Source organism: Lytechinus pictus, chromosome 8 (assembly GCF_037042905.1).
Source record: "Lytechinus pictus isolate F3 Inbred chromosome 8, Lp3.0, whole genome shotgun sequence".
NCBI lineage: Eukaryota > Metazoa > Echinodermata > Echinoidea > Temnopleuroida > Toxopneustidae > Lytechinus > Lytechinus pictus.
The window spans coordinates 26,490,008-26,504,909 of NC_087252.1; positions in this window are offsets into that span (position 1 = coordinate 26,490,008).

Below are 14,902 nucleotides of genomic sequence, written 5' to 3' on the forward strand. Positions count from 1 at the left end.
AAAGAGATGACATTTATCGCTAAATATCATGGTGGAACGGGAAACAATTCTGTCGATAATTCCTCCAGGATAAAAATAGATGTGCCATTTTGAAACCCGAGACATTCGCACTTTGATTTTTGACAATTCAAACATCGCTAGGGTATTCGGCATTCCAATTCTGAGTCATTTATTCAATAAGATCCCGACTTTCAGGTGCGCGAGTGTGCAGCCGATACACCGCTGGCCGTGATCAATGGTCATTTGGCATGGCCACGCAGCTGACCCGCGTTGATGTGCCCTAGTTTTGACCGGACTTCAATCAATGCGTATTTACTTTCCGCAGGGATGAAATAGTTTGCGAGGAGTGAGGTAAAAGAGGAAAGAAAAAGAAAACCCTGAATGGGGTGAAAGCAAAAAGGGATAAAATTACAATGAATGGCAGGTAGCCTAGTCTTTCAAAAAAGGCTCATTTTTCTTTATAAAACGACACATGTACATTGTACCTGTACGTCAAAATGATTCTTGATTATTGATTTCTAATCCAAGTGATTTGTAGGCAAATACCTTTGTTTTTCATATTTTTATGCTGAAGTACATGTAGGTTTGTGTTTGGGCATCCATGTGTTCATAGTGTTGTGAGCTGCAGAAGTTTTTTTTTTTTTTTTTTTTTTCAAATGCTACATGTACCTGACAGTACTACCTTGTCCCATGCATTCATATTCATGTCAGTGCACTAAACAAAAATACATAAACATACCACCCACATGTTTACGCATTTCAGCTGTTGTTTACACACTTTTGAATCTCACGACCGGAAAGCATTCATTACACAGTGAAAAACAAAAGTGAATTTTAGATTGAAATATGCAATGGTGTACTGTCCGTCTAACTGTAAACAACATCAGGCCCCTGTCTTTCAAAGAGTTGCAATTGATCCGATCAAGCGCAACTATGGAAAGCCAGCAACGTCAACATCTAAAATACTTGTTTGTTCAAAACATTTTCTAGCAATGATGCATATTTATACATTCACTGTTTTCTTGACAATTCAGTACGCTTCTCTCTGTTTTCAACGGACACTGGGCAAATTTCCTCAAGAAAAATATATGACATTGATGGATTTAAATATATTTGAGATTGATCGGATCAATCGTAACTCTTTGTAAGACGGGGCCCAGGGTTAGCTATTGAGGAACAAATGAATAAATATGGCTTCATCATGCGTATGGGGTAGAAAATAATACTATCCAAAGCCTTTGGAAGCACCTAGGGACATTCAATCATAATGTGATATGCCCTATTAATACACAAACTGTTGTAGGTCTATACTTCGCTCACAAAGAGAACAAGGTTGTCCTTCATCTAATTTTGATTTTTGTAAAAGAAATCATAGCGAAAAGAGAGCATTATATCTGATATACATTGTACATAAAAAAGCAGATTTCCTTCAACTACTGTACAATGAGAAATCCCTTAAAATGCTCTATACATAAGGGGGGGGGGGGGCTAGGAGGATGGGGAGGGCATACTCCGACTTTGCACAGTCTTGCCTCAACGGTTATTAGTATTTATTAGAGCACATTCGAGTGAACGCGAGCTTGACGTCACAGAATGTCGAGAGCATTGCGATTATGCACTAATGTAAACATGAAGCGTCTGCAATACTTGATCAGGGCTGGTGGGTTATGTGTAGACCTGTATTAATGCGAGTGAACGTCGCATCGTTGTTTGGGTATTGAAAATCCATACAGTGCTGGTCCAGACATTTCTGTCTGCTGTCTCTTCATCTTCCTCTTTATCTGTCTGTCTGTCTCTCTCTCTCTCTCTAATGTCTTTTCATCTTCCTCTGTATCTGTCTGTCTGTCTCTCTCCATATTTCTTGGTTTCTCTGTACATATGTATCTATACCTCCCCCCCCCCCTCTCTCCATCTGTCTCTATATCTTCCTATCTCTACCTCTCTCTTTCTAATGTTTACCAATGGCTATTCATTGTCAATAGGCCTTACATCTTATTCTTTTTTACACTCCCGCCCTTCCCCCCTCTCTCTCTCTTTCTAAGCATGTCTGCCAATGACTATTTATTGTCAATATTATTTATTCATTGTGTTTACATCTCTCTCTCTCTTTCCATATCTCACAATAACGCACAGCCTACTTGCAATATCAAGTTTTTACTCAATGAGGAAAGCGACACTTTTATTTAAAATATCCATATATTTTAATGTTCTTTTACGACTTGCTTGTTTCGTTTTTATTGTTCTTAATTTACCACTTCCTCATTATCTTATGTATATTTATTGTTCATTGCCCAAGTATTTTTGCCTAATTAACTACATACATATTTCTTATGTCAGTTTTTACAAGGTTACTCTATTTTATACAACTCATACAAAGATTGTTGTAATTTGATTGGTTGAAAGCCATTCAATATTTGATCCATTTTGTGCTGCATGCAAATTTTATTTTCCATTGCACGGCGACCGTGCATTTTTTATTTTTCTATTGCACGATTGCGCATCAACAAGGCTGACTGTGCGCGCTCAGATTCATGAATCAAAGTGCGTCACAAAAGAACATAAACAATTAACTGCTTTCATAAACCGGGAAAATATATTTTGAGAGAAAATGAATTGTCAGACAAAGGCAAAATATGTCTTAATTCCATTTGCTTTTTTTTTCTTTTGTCAAATAAAATCTAGAAAATTTGTTGTATAAAGCAAATGATGCATGCCTTCATTCGTCCATTATGCGACCTATCCACTCTCGTTGAGGCTGTGTTCACCCCATTGCACTCAGCCCAACGGCTTCGTGTAATGGATTGAACAGAGCCTCAACTCGCGTGAGGATAGATCGCCTAATGAACTCATGTGCATGCATCATTTGTATACTAATATTTGGAATATGTACATGTAATGAGTCTATTAATTGTTCGTACTTAAAAAGTATACATGATCAATTCAGCCATTTGGCTGCGACTCATGTTTTCAATAAACCTTGAACTGAATTGAATTGTCATCTATTCTCCACTACCTCCCACTTTAACCTAGGAAGCACTTCATTTAGTCAAGTGATTTTTACTGCTGTTATAAGCTACTGAAATCCTTGCATCTGATTGGCTCAGAACCAATCAGTAAGTGAAAATCAATGCACATTTGCTTCATGAAAAACACCCCTCTCAACTCTGTTGATAATTATATTGACAGGTATATAATGCTTCATTTGAATGAATGACTTCTCAGACTGACAGCTTTCTTCCGATCTACAGTATCTATTAAGAAGCAAAATATCAAGGAAAAAGGGAATGACTAGGAAATCAAAGCAAGCCATCTATCTCTCTGAATGCAAGGTTATGTATGGGAGACATTACTAACACATACAGGTACATATATGTTCAGGTTGGTCGCCACAACACAATGATCCTGATTACTGCAACATACAGTACATGAAGTCGAGATGTCTACACACACAGATTCAGAAGTGCAATATACACTGTATTCAACACACTGTCCAGCCGGCGCTACATTCACGGTATACGTCTGAAATACATCAGTCGGCCGTTTTGCGGGGGCGGCCTCGCAAAGTGAAGCGTCTGTCTTTATGGGGGAGAGAAATGCTGTCTTCGTTGGTAAAAAACATGTTGCTTAGCATCGTATAAAAGGGAAAACAGAAAATTGAGAAAGATATGAGTTATTATGTGCGTGGGCGAGGCAGAGCCAGTGCTATATTAATGATGATGTTCTTATAATGAATAATTAAGTGAAAAGGGGGGTCATAAACAGGGACTCGGTTTTATAATTATAAGGGGAGCAATAAAAAGCTCTCCTAGAACTTTTAAGGAGAGCGGTAGAGGAGCACTTCAAAAAGCTCTTCTTCAACATACAAGGGGAGCTTTTTGCCCAATTAACAAAATGGATGGAGGAAATGTATGTACTATAAAATTACAATCAACAACCAAAGGAAGTATTTATAATTGTTTTACAATGTATTGTAATTAGATTGTGTGTTGTAAAACCTGTTTTAGTTAGGTTTTGACTTTGGCTAAAAGTTAAGTCACTGACAATTTTTTTTTTTTTTTCGGGGGCTCCATTTTATTTTTTTTGTCAAATTTGGGGGGCTCTTTTTAAATGCTACTTTTTTGTATTTTGAGGAATACCTGTTCACTTATTAAGGAATTATTACTTTTTGTTTAATATTGTATGATTTTTAAAGTTATTTATCATGTTTAGAATCTTGGATGTGGGTGTGTGGATGGGTGGGTGTGTGTGGGTGTGTGCGTGTGTGTGTGACTGTGAGTTGGACTTGGATATAAATTAATTCAATATATAATTTCTACTCCATTTATTCCAGTACAATACCCTAGTCAGCCATGTACATGTAATAAAGGCCCACTTACGTACCCTAACTTTTCCTGAAGTTCTTTGAAAACGCAGATCTCCATGAAAATTTAATTTATCTATGGGGGAGTCTAAATTTGGTGAGAATGTATTCATTAAGAACTTAAATATACATGACAATGAAGAAATCATCAAACTTTATTGGCAGTTTTGAATAATATTCCTGAAATGTAAACTCTGTCTGAAACAGAAAATCACCATCATTGAGGCCTTTACTGAGCGAATTGTCCCCCAGAGCTCTGGCAGAGAGACAGAGCTCCAACTGGCTAGCTAGTAAAAGCGCCAATGCGTGAGCCTGCCGCCGTCCTTGTAAAAAAGATGGAGCTTTGTTTGATGATTTATTGTCTGATATACCTCATCCCCTAGAAAAAGAAAACAAATGATTTTTTAGTTATAATTGATAAATTAGATAACTTATTTTGGAAGTTAATAAGCCGTTTTGAAAAGCAAAGCCGAATGACAACTCACCAATGCTAGGTTACTAGACTCTGGGATTTATTTCCTGTGTAATTCGAATTATTTTATCACAGAATTGTGATATCTGTAGGGGAAACATGTGCATTCGAAATGGCACACGGTGGTAGTCATAATGGATCCCTATACATGCAACTCTTTCCCGACCGTTGCGTTGATTTTTTTTTTCCATACCTGGTACCATGTGTATGGAAATACGTGGTACAGAAAAAATAACGCAACTTCGGAATTTGAAACTGCGCTACTCGCTACTTTTAAGGCTTATTCGTGATTTTGAGTGTGGATTTGGGATGGTTTTTAAATGGTAAGCGGAGCTCGAGCATATGGCACTAGTGGGCCGTTGAGTTGTTATCACTCGGCAATAATTTCGGGGGCGACATTCAGATTTTATGTCGCCCCCGAAAGCATGATTTTGGGTGATTTCGAGGGCGACTTTAGGCATTTTCGCGCAGGTTAGCTATCGCGAGGTGCGCTATTAATCGCGCTACCAAAAATGGATTAAGGCGCGCATGTAGCGCGCGATCGCTCTCGCGCGCCTTAAAATCGAGTCCCTGCATAAATCAAGCTTTCACTATCAATTTAAGCCAGCAAAGTGATGAATAAAGTATACAGATACGCTGGTAATTCTCATCAACAGTGGCTCAATTTGTAAATGTGTGGGCTGGTACAAGAAAACGATTTAACGTAAATGGGAACGAATGTCTCAATTGGTTTAAAAAGTAATTGCTGCTATGGGAAGATGATAGAAAGCGATAGAGGAATTGGACAAAGAGAAAGAGAAAAAAATTGTGACAAGTAATAGATAATGTAGATGCAGACTGATGTAAATAAACACAGATAGAAAATGAAACATATGAAAAGGGTGTAAGATATAAGTACCTGTATACAGATTATAAAAAAAAACACCAAATAGAATGACATACAAATGTGTGGGGGGAGATACATGTATTGAAAATGAACATGAGGATAAAATCAAAATGGGGGAGAAAAGATGAGAAAGTGAGAGCCAACAAAAGAGAGGAAGAGAGAGAAAGAGAGCCATGTTGCACGAAAATATTTGCAAATTGCAGTTGTTCTTCATTAACAATTGATATATCAATCGCAACTATGGCAATTTAATTTTGACTTCTGATTGCAAAAAGAAGGTCAGGAATCAATCGTTAGTTTGCAAATTATGACCAAAATTATGATTAATTTTGGGAATAAAAATGAACTTGCGATTGATTGCAAATTTTTTGTAATAACCCATTAGATTGAGACAGAGACAGAAGGAGAGAGAGAAAGGAGAACAAGGAATAAAGTGAGAGGGTTTATTTTCAATTTGTCTGACGCCAATTCGTCTGATGACCAACTCGTCTACTATCATGTGGTCTACCATCGTCCACTATCCACAGGGTCTAATTTCCATTTCGTGTAATCACCATTTCATCTAATAACCAGTTGGTCCAATAGCCATTCAGTCCATACACCATTTGGTCTAATTGGACTCGGTGTTAATTGGGCGAAATGAATGAAAATAAAATAGATATTAGACCAACTGGTTATTGGACAAAGTGGTCGTAGACGAACTGGGAATTAGACGAAGTGATGATTGGGCCAAATGGTTGTTAGAGGAAGTGTTGATGGAGGGAATGGCATATTAAGGACTTTAATAATGAAGGTAGACCATGTGACGAGTGGACGAGTTGGCAATAGATGAATTGGCAATTTATAACCAGTGAAAGGGAAAAAAGTTTGATATATATATAGAAAGGGGAATATATATATTTAAAAAACAGGAGGGGGGGGGGGTGAGAATCTAAAGCAAATCAGAAGACAGATAAAGACAAGGAGAAAATATACATCCTAATTCCATTTGGCGGACAACATCCAACTCAACATGAACCCCTATTGCGATGGCGTTGGGAGGGAGTGTGCGGCAGGGCTTGAGTGACAATGATCATTACACAGTGTTTATAATCAACGTCTGCAGGAGCGTTGGAAAGTATGCATGCGAACGAGCTGTGCACCAGGGTTCTTTTTCGTACAAGGGGAGAATAACGCCCACGCACATCCAGTCTGAGGGGCGAGAGCGAGCTTGAGGGGAAGAGAGAGAGAGAGATAGAGATGATGATGAAGAAGATGCGAGGTTCAGAAGTTCATCCATGTTATTTCTCCAACATCTCCCCCTCTCTATGGTAATGAGGAGAGGGAGCCGCACTTTTTCCTTTGCTGTGCATGCTTTACATGCTAAGAAGACACCATAGAACATCAGTCTCGACATGTAAATGTAAACTTGGGGCTTATCTTGTCCTTTTCTTGTTTAATTATCAAAGTGCTGTACAAAAAGAGTTGTTTCTGTCATGTTTTGCTCATTAATTCCCAAGCAAAACCACATTTCAGGATCATATCACATATTTTTAGAGATTTTTCTGTTACATGCCATACTGCTTTTCTATTTTCACTTTTTAAATGTTTGTTTTTCTTCTTCTTGTATTGTTTTCTCATCTGTATCCTGTAATATTCACTTTAAATTCTCCCCCCCCAAAAAAAAAAAAATCCTTTCTCTGGGGTACAATTGAGGTTTTAAAAACAATACAGGGTTTCTATTCTCACCTTTTAATGTTTTTTTTTTTCTTTTTAAAGCTAGTTTCTTGCGTTTAGCAAAATATATAAAAAAGTTTAAACTGTTATTGTTTTCTCATCTGTATTCTGTAATATTCACTTTAAATTTTCCCCCAAATCCTTTCTCTGGGGTACAATTGATGTTTTAAAAACAATACAAGGTTACTTAACCTTACTTTTCGTGGATGGTAAATGCAAAGATTGTGCGATTCACAAAGCCTTTTTGAATCCCACAAATTTGTGCAATCGGAATGGCATTTGAGCCAAGATATTGTTTGAAATATTAAATGCAAAGCTGTTTTGAAACGAATTTGTATTTTGTACCCATCGTAATCACTTTATAAAGCCTCCTAAAATTCAGTCTCTCCAGGAAAACTGGCATATTCCTTGTCATTTATTTAAATAACAAATACCATTTGAAAATATACATGTACTACTACATGCAGTTTCTAACAAAATATTAAAGTAGCAATAAGGGTTATCCAATGAAGACTGAGAGTCATTCATAGTGAGAAATTTTCATCAAAATATGATTTCATCATGTTGTTATTGTTTTGTTATGACAGCTATTTTCGAGTTTTTCGAATCTAGATCACTGATCTCCCTAAATGTATATTATGGCTGATGTGGTTTGTCATGCTGGCCTTTGACTTGCCGACAAGCTTGCATGTATTTGGAGTGAAACATTACTAGGGATATTGTAGGCCTACTCATTTCGATTTCAATCATTCTTGTGTACATGTATGTTGTAAAAGGAGAAATACTTCCATTTCTTTATTATCGCCCTCTTCTGCCCATGCCATCTCATTCATAACAAGCCTTTATCACAACATAACATATATTCAGAAAGATTTATGTTTTTAGCGCCCTCTTGATTCGCAATTGTTAGTCTAAAAAAAAGGTATGTATTCTACGTGTATTTCTGGAACTCTACAAATCTATTCGTTCAATATTAATGTAAAATTACCTCATGTTCAATTTCAATAAATTATTCATCATTGGCCATGTTGATTTTACCAGAGAAGACTCAGGACATTGGCTACCGGTACCCAATTTTTTGTGTGTGTGTGTTAACTAGAGACAATTGCAGAATAGTGCTAACTTGTTTTTTTGTGGGGGGGGGGGTCAAAATTTGTATGCAACCACAGGCCCATGTATGTGCATACATCTTTAAATGAACCTTGCTCCAGATATTTTTTAATTATTTTAAAACAAATTTGCTTAAATCTGTAGTTTTGTACACTCTGTGAATAGCGACTAGCCGAATTTCGAATTTATTTTAAATCTTAAGGATTAACTTTTAAGTCTCAAAAGATTTACATTCAAATCTTTTAGATTTATCTTTAAATCATTAAAGGAGAATGAAACTCTTGGAGCAAGTTAGCTTTTGTGAAAGCAGAAAAATCAAAGAATAAGATCAACAAAACTTTGAGAAAAATAGGACTAGCAATAAAAGAGTTATGAGCATTTGAATGTCGAGATCACTAATGCTATGGAGATCCTCCCATTGGCAATGCGACCAAGATCTGTGATGTCACACACGTACAACTCTCCCATTTGGACACTGAAAATATACCCCAAAACATCTCTTTTTGCTCATTCTAATCATATGACAAACGATTCATCAATGATATAATGTTGTGAAACCTCTGTACTTGTCATCTCATAAAGAGAACACCTCACCTTGTGATAGACTCTATAAAAGTGAGAATATAAGTGAAATAAGTACTAAAGTAATGAGGGAGTTGTACGTGTGTGATATCACAGATCTTGGTCGCATTGCCGTTGGGAGGATCTACATGGCACTAGTGATCTCAATATTCGAATGCTCATAACTTTCTTATTATTCATTCAATCTTCCTCAAACTTTCAACAATATGTTTCTTTGATTTTTCTCTTTGATATGGATTCAGCTGGTTTCAAGGGTTTCATTCTCCTTTAAGGTGTAAATCTATCTAATATTCGGCTGCTCACCATTCCTTGGAATTTGAAATGTACCTGTCCTAAAATTAACCTCTAAAAACATCTTATTTACTCTACTTTGCACTTAGTTGTTTAACCATGACAGAAACACCAAGGCAGAATTAACACAATATCACCTTCATAACAAACAACCAGTCAATATTATCTACCATAATCCAGTATTATAACGCATCAACCTCATCCGAACACACAATATGAAAAGGTGTAACACTACCTTGAACGAATCAATACGGTGTTCGGATGAACAAATAGATCGGTTTGTCCCCAATATATCCAGCTGTTGTGTGTTGTTATGGTCAATATTACATGTTTGACCTTTAATTGACCTCCCAGCTGTTATGGACTTGACCTAGATAGCGGTACAGGTAGATATATATATAAGTAGTCGAGCGAGGAAGATGTTTACTGTTTTCAATTTTAGTTTTCAGATATATCTGAATTATGGTTGTTACTTGAATTCGATGAGTTTCTTTGATGAATTTCACTGAGAATTACAATGTGAATACCGGTAAGTCAATAACAATTACATAGAGCCTGGGCCTATACAATTCATCACGTTCTATTTCATTATGTAGGCCCTAATTGTAAACACAATTGATACACAAACTCACTGTAGAAAAATATCATATATAGACCAAGGGATACTACATGTGCATGTAATAGTGCTAAGCCATGAAAATGTATACATGTACCGTATGTTCTTTTGTGTTAGTTTTTGTAATTACATTGTAAATATTCACGCTGTATACGAAATCACTGCATGCGTCCATGCATCCATTTTTATTTGTTTTTATGAAACCAATTTATGCCATGTATCCAATGAGAGAGCTACAAAAATGTGGAACGAACAATTACATCATATTATGTAATACTGTCTCAGATTTGCTCTGTATGGATATTCATGGCCAAATTTCAATAACAAGCAAAGAGGACTAGTCTAGAATTTAGAACACTTATCTACAAACGTACTAGAAACTTGTCACTTTGTAGTCATATATGCTAATGCTGCACTTCGGTCACAGCTACCGATTGGGTACAAATGTCTGGAAAATATGTGATGGTTCAAATAAACTGCCTGTTTTTATAAAGAAATAAGTATAATGTTAGAAATGTTAACTGTGGTGTCTGAAATCGTAGACTAGAGTTCATTCAGGGGACAAGGAAAAGTTGCATGTACATGGACACAGGCAAACATATGAGAAATAAATCAAGAGTGCGCTAGTGTGTGTTTACCATTCACTTGCAGTGGCGCAATGCAGGATTTTAAATGGGTCCATACGTGTATACACACACACACAAATGTCTATGGCGGCACACAAATGTCTATGGCGGCACACAAAATATTGTACATGTGGGACTGCAGAAGCAGAATGGATCCCTTGCCCATGCAATTGATATTGTTAGTTTATCTCGTACACATGTATGTAAAAAATTGCTGCTACAACTAAGAACTGGAGGGATATTACATTAGGCTAATGACTGTGGGGCCTGGATTTTCTTGGAAACTCAGCAATGATGAACTGTAAAATGTATTCCCACATCCCAGGGTCTTCCAAGGATAAAGGGCCCATAAAATCAATGAAGGTCAATTAGTCTTTCGTTCAAATTTAATGATCTAAAGTAGATGGGAAAGTGTCGATTTGATAGAATGGTGGATAATTTGGACACATTGTCATTTGTCAAATGAGAATGTATTTAAAATAAGTATTTCAAGGTTATGAAGTTTGGTAGTAAAATGGTGGCGATAATAATAATAGTTGGATGTAGTGGTGCGATGGTGGATTAATGGTGTTGATGGTGGTAGCACTTGGTAGAATTTATGGTGGTGGTGGAGGTGGTCAGAACCAGGGGGGGGGGGGAACATCTGGCCCATGGGCCCCCCTTGAGAGCCATAGTCAATATTTTTAATGTAAATTTGCTGCTCTTCCACAAGTGAGCCCCCCCCCCTCTTTGAAAGTTACAGCATATATATTTAATGGGAATATACAGTTCATACACAAGTGAGGACCCCCCCCCCCTTTTTTTTTTTTGCTTGTCAAATTTTCCTTGGGAAAAGGTGCACCCTCTCCCTTTGGAAAATCCTGGATCCGCCCTTGGTGGTGGTGGTAATCATGGTGGTGGCACCGATGATGATGGCAGTGGTAGTGGTGGTGATGATGGTGGTGGTGGGCACTGTTGATAGTGGTGGTATTGATGGTGGTGATGATGATTTTGGTAATGCTGCTGCTGACAAGTGGCGGTGATGACAATAACATGTGGTAGTAGGGTGACGTTGGTGGTGCTGCGTATGACAACTGGTGGTGGTGTTGCTAGTCGTGGTGATGGAAGTGATGATGGTAATGAATGGTAACAATTTTTATTTATTTATTTATTTATTTACCACTCGTGGGATTGAACACCCTTTCAGCAAATGCTGTTTTTTTCGTAGGGATGCCATTGAATTTGACTCAAATGTATCATTAATTACTATACCAAAAGCAGCAATATCTCTTTGATAACTATACCAAATGCAGAAATATCTTTTACATATTTTAACCTCTTATCACAATTTCCCTCTCTCGAAAAGCAGTAATAACATTTAATAACATATACAGATCCCAAAATATACATGTAGCATAAACTCCTAAAAAATAAAATTAGCCCTTCAATTCTCCCAAAACTAAACCCTTTTCACATTCTCCTACCATCTTGTCTGATGTTACTTGTACCAAAATCTTGTTACCCTAAAACAAAATCGAACAAGGGGTACATTTTCAGAACCACTCTCCCAAAATAGTTGCTGAAGCTAAAGCAAGTGAAAGGAATGAAATCAATACTGCCCTTGTGTGTTTATGTGTTGGGTTTGTCCAGTTAAACATGTTTTAACTTATGTTGATAGTATTACATGTACATGTATTATCAAATGATTTCAATTATTAAATTGAATATTAAGTTAGCATTTTACTAAATTTGTAATTTCAAATCGGCTTATTTTATCTTATATATAAGGGTGGTTATCTCGACAAATCTTGACAGGTTTTTATGACCACCTAATTCCAATATTGTATCTTTTTATTGTCATTTGTATCTGTTTAATACTTGTTTTACATGTACCTTACATTTTCTGGCCTTATTATTGTACATTGTATTTGTTATAACTGTATTCTATACTCTGTATTGATTTTTATTGGAATTGAATAAAACATTGAATTTAATTGAATAATCAAGCTTCTCTAATAATTTATAGGGAACGATCCCAAGAGGTGTAGTGAATCTTGTCTGAAAACATGATGCTGCTCATGTTTTTAAACCCAAAATAAAAGAAAAAGAAAAACAATTACATGAGCAAGGGAAAGGAGAATCAATCGAAATACAAAAATAACACCGGATATGGACACTTTGATTTTTAGACAAGATATCAATTCGGATACATCTCTTTTCTTCATTTCACCATCTGATTGCCTTGTGGGGAAGCCGAAGGCAGCGGACTATGAAATGATTGCAACCTCGGCAAGGTGGACTAAAAATAGCCACCATTAAGAGTCACTTCCTATGGCTATGGTGGTTTCAAAGGACAAATAGCTGAATATCAAGTGCTTCATTGACAGGCAGAAAACGGCCAGCTCCGGAAGCAGAGAAAAGTTTGTTTCCGATCAGAGGAGAAACATGACGATACCAGCCATGATTAGGGAGCAATCTGCTTGTAATGTGATGAATATAATGCAATAAAATATTGAATAGGTTTTGATATTTCTTAACGTCAATCTTGTAATTAATCAATAATGCATGCGTCTTTGGAGCACTTCATGCAAAAGTGAATTTCACTATGTTATAAGCTGCTATTAAAACCATTGCAACTGACTGGCCAGAACAGATTTGTCAGAAAAAAATCACTGAGAGATCTTCATGAAATAATTCCCTAATTCATAGGAAAATAGACATGATAGTTATAACATAACTAAAGAAACAATGCTTGAACACAAGGACCAAATGATACAAAATAACACCAAGTGTCTATCACAATCGCTAGCATCGATCGACTGGATGCGATCGCGGGCTGTTGTTTTGCCACCGATGTCTGCTACCCCGTATAATTGGCGGAAGGATGGAATCGGTGCGGCGGAGCGCTCATGCCAAAAATAACATCGGAGGGAGTCTCAAGGCAATCTTGACCATTACATACTTCCGGCCGGTCAGTCATGTCCAGTGCAATGACAGGTCGATACCAGATTAATTATCTTCATTCCCAAAGTGGAAGGATAAAGCTAGATTGTTGAAGATCCTTCAAGTGATTCTATTACACAACCTCCCTTCATATTACACAACCACATTTGGGCCTAAATTTGGGTATTTTCGGGCAAAGCCAGTTTTCTATAGGCCACAATTTATATCACAGCACAAAAGGGGGCGGAGACTTAAAACTTCAAAAGGGCACAAAAAATATCCAAAGACAATGAGAGGTCATCTCAGGAGTTAATTTTCAATTTGTCTAATGCCAATTCATCCAATTACCAACTCGTCTACTATCATTTATTCTACCATAATTTTGTCCACTATCCACATGGTCTAACTGTCATTTCGTCCACTCACCATTTCCACTGTTACCTTTATGACCAAGCGATTGTGTAGAATGGTCAAGCGGCAGAAATTCATGTACAAGTAATGTACTTTAATAGCACATACCACACAAATGACTTTATTCACACATTCTATTCATATCTACTACTGATTGTGTTAAAAAAGTTCATCTTCATCTCTCCCTCTCGACCACCACTCCCCCCCATCTTCATCTCCCCATCCCTTCACTCTTTTCTAATATATTTCTCTCTCCATCCCTTCATCTCTCCCTCCACCTTCCCATCTCCCCTATCTCTCAAAGAGTATTTCTGGTGGTGATTACTACCCCCCCCCCCAAAAAAAAGATAACCAAATACTTTCCTCCCAAACAATATTGCCAGGGCCTTGTCACATACAGCAATAGTGATTGATTGTAAAACTAATTTTTATGATTGATCATACAGAGTAATCAATGCAATCAATCGTAGAAAATAGATTCATGATCAATCGCTAAAGCTTTATGTTATGGGGGTCCAGCTGTATTTTAAAGATAAATACCAGTTTTAGTAATGATCTCAAAATGATTTTGGACGGAATCCGATGAAATTACCACCAAAGTGATTGTTTGTATAAATATAAAATATGTGCCAAACAGCTCTGGAATACAATATGTAATTGGTGAGGAATGGAGCATCAAATGTCAGGTATTTTTCGAAGCAATATTAATACACTGTCCCATACATGCTTTTCTGTGTTAGTGATCATCAGAACGATTGATTTTGAGCTAAAATTTCACGAGTTTACAAAGATATGTTTACATTTAATGTACCAGATTTAGATGTATGATAATATTTTGAAAATTAAACTTGATTTAAAAGACTTAGAACTCACAAAATAATTGTTTGCTGCAATTACTGTCATCTTTTAC